Source organism: Penaeus monodon, chromosome 1 (assembly GCF_015228065.2).
Source record: "Penaeus monodon isolate SGIC_2016 chromosome 1, NSTDA_Pmon_1, whole genome shotgun sequence".
NCBI classification, from domain to species: domain Eukaryota; kingdom Metazoa; phylum Arthropoda; class Malacostraca; order Decapoda; family Penaeidae; genus Penaeus; species Penaeus monodon.
The window spans coordinates 6,197,292-6,200,431 of NC_051386.1; positions in this window are offsets into that span (position 1 = coordinate 6,197,292).

Here is a 3,140-nt window from a genome sequence, read left to right on the forward strand (position 1 = left end):
GACAGGGTGTTCATTAAGCTGGAATGAGGATGACACAGCAAGAAAAGTAGCTACAACAGTCCTTGATAACCAAGCTCAGGCAAAGCAACTCAGACAGATCCTTGACAGTTTCCCAAGACACTTCTTGGGAGATAAGAGGACCATCAGTGCGGTACTGGGGTGGAACGCTGCATTCAAACTACCATGGATGAGCCTGTCTGCATGCGACAATGACGGCTACCACAAGCAAACAAGTGTGAGAAAATGCTGGCCCAAGGGGTAATAGAACCATCAACAAGCCCTTGGCTGTCCCCTGTTCTGGCCTGTAAGAAGGACGGCACTCATCGCTTTTATGAAGACTGGGGTCTACACAAAGTGACCATTCCTAGGTTCCCTATCAGTTTGTATGTGGTTCAGTTCTCTCTGTCTGACCAAGGATCACACAAAAACAGCCTTCTCGGACGGCAGTCGACTCTTCCAATTCAAGAGTCTTTGGATTGTCTGCTGTCCCCCAACATTTCAAAGAACTATGAGCATCGTATTGGCTTCCGTTCTTGAGCGCCACACCTTGTGTATCTTGACTATGTGGTGGTAGCATCATGACCACCTTCGGAAGACATTGTGACTGCTGGAGGGTGCAGCTTTGAAGTTAAACCCGGAAAAGTGTGAATATGCCTATCACCGAGTGAAGCTGCTCGGTTACGTCGTTGGGGAGGACGATGTCCGCGATCTATCCGCGACTCTGCTGTCCCACATGCCCCACATCCCTCCCTCGAGGAGAACTATTTACCATGTTAACTAACAAGGTGTGTAAAGTAAGGGGAAAAGTCTCTGGCGGGATAGCATAGCGAGTGTTTGTGTGGTTGACGACCCTGACATAGTGCATTGTGTTGTGTTCATGTACCACACTACCATTATTAAAAGTCCACCTGGAACCCCGCGTCAGCAGAGGTTCACTACAATGATTATTATTATTAGTAGTAGTAGTAGTAGTAGTAGTAGTATTACACTTTTGCTATTATAATTATCAGCACTATTATTTTGTTGATATTGCAATAATCATTATCATTCTTATCATTATTATTATTATCATTATCTTCATCATTACTCCTATTATCATTATTAGTGGTATTATCTATTACAATAATGATAATCATAATAATAATTAATATTGTTGTTATCATTTTATTATTATTATCATTATTATTATCAGTCCTATGATTGTTATTATTATTACAATCACCATTATCACTTTTCTATTTTCAATTAAGCATTAGTATAATCATCATCATCGTTATTAGCGTTATCGTCACCGTTATCACTTTTATATTTTGTTGTCATTAAAAACCCATTAGTATCATTATTATCGTGATTATTAGTATTATCTTTACCAATGTTCCGATTATCAGCTCCTTCTCCATGAATATAATTTCCTTACCTGTCCCCCCGAGATGAGTTCGCGGCACTGATAAGCAAAATTCCCAGGTTGGTCAAAGTACTGCTTATCTGACCATACGGATATAGCGACAAAGGGCTGTTAGAGAGAGAGAAAAAAGGTTTACAAGATAATGTAAGTATAAACAATGATGATGAAGTTGTGTAAAGTTGATGAATTAATATATATATGAACAACAAATTCTTTCGATGTATACAGTTGATCTGCCTATGCAGTTTTTTTTTCTTTTATCGTTTATGTGTGTCATGTTTCTGCCTGAACGCGCACAGGATCTATGTAAGTAAGGTCTCGTCACTAACCTACTGAAGTTTGTCCCTCTCATGCCGAACCCCCAGTAAAGGCTGGGGGTTCGGCGCTAATTATGAGGTCATTTGTAGATGAAATGTAGTCTCGAAAAGATCTCACTCTCTCTCCCGTTATTGCTCGCATGACTGACTGACGCGTACATAAGCCGCCATACAACATATATGTTCAGTGGCTGGATGCAACATTTGATTTTATAATTGCTTGCCATATCTGTTGCGATACCTAGTTCTATTTTTTTTTATAATAAATTCGTCGAGAGCGTTTCGACTCTCCATATGCCTTGATAAAAGAAAACGATATTATCATTTATAACCCATATTTTCTTTGTTCACATTAATTCTATATTATTGTTATACCTAAACTGCGGCATGAGGAAATATAAAATTGAAACCAAGTAAAATATACGATGGATACTTTCAAATAATTGCACTTAATCATCGCCTGTAATATCAGAATGATGTGCAACTCACCGGAATGAGCCAGCATCTAAATTTACTTTAGTATTGGCTCAGTTTGCTATCGTTTTCTATTATCTCCTTCCTCCAACCTACCATTCTATAATTCCCCTCCCCCGTTCTCAGTCACATCTATGTGACGTCACAGGCGCAGAACTTCGAAGTGACGAGGCCTTACTTATAGAGACCTTGCACGTACACGGAACGATAAAAGGGAAAAGAGGCAAGAGAGAAAGAAAAAAAATGAAACTCACCCTCTGAAATACAATCATACAGATTCTGCCATCCGAGAAGACCGCCCCGTCACTGCCATCAAGTACCATTCCCGGGTAATCCAAACATATCAGGTAATCGAGATCATACTGCCTTCCCTCTCGCCATGCCACTCCGACTGCCACGGAGCCCTCCCTCGGCAGGCACTGGTGCTTCCACGTGCTCACGCCCTTAGGAGGAGAGCTTCCCGAGCACGTGCTGCAGCCGAACTCCAGCGGGACGACCGACACCTTCGAGTTCGGGAAATCTGCAAGGAGGAGCGGAGTAGCCGTGGGCAAGTACACACACACACAAATGATATTCCTTTATTTATTTGTAATTTATCTTTTTTAAGATGATGTTTATCGTTGTACCTGCTCTTTTAGGTACTATTTTTGACTTTAATTCCGAATGAAGAATTTATATACTGAATGTGTAAAACAATAATATGCGAAGAATTAGGTGGAATACGATGAAATATATCTATGAAAGAATGTGTTTCTCGCAGGTCATAGTTTACGATTTTTCACACCTAATATCGAACCTGAAAGGCCTCATTATTATTCAGGTTGCAATCCATTCATTCCAAAATTACCTTGTGTGTAGAGGTTGCAATAGATGTCAGAAGTGACGCCTCGAAGGGAGTAGAGGGATTCACATTTCCTTTCGGAGGCCAGCCAGTTAAAACCTTT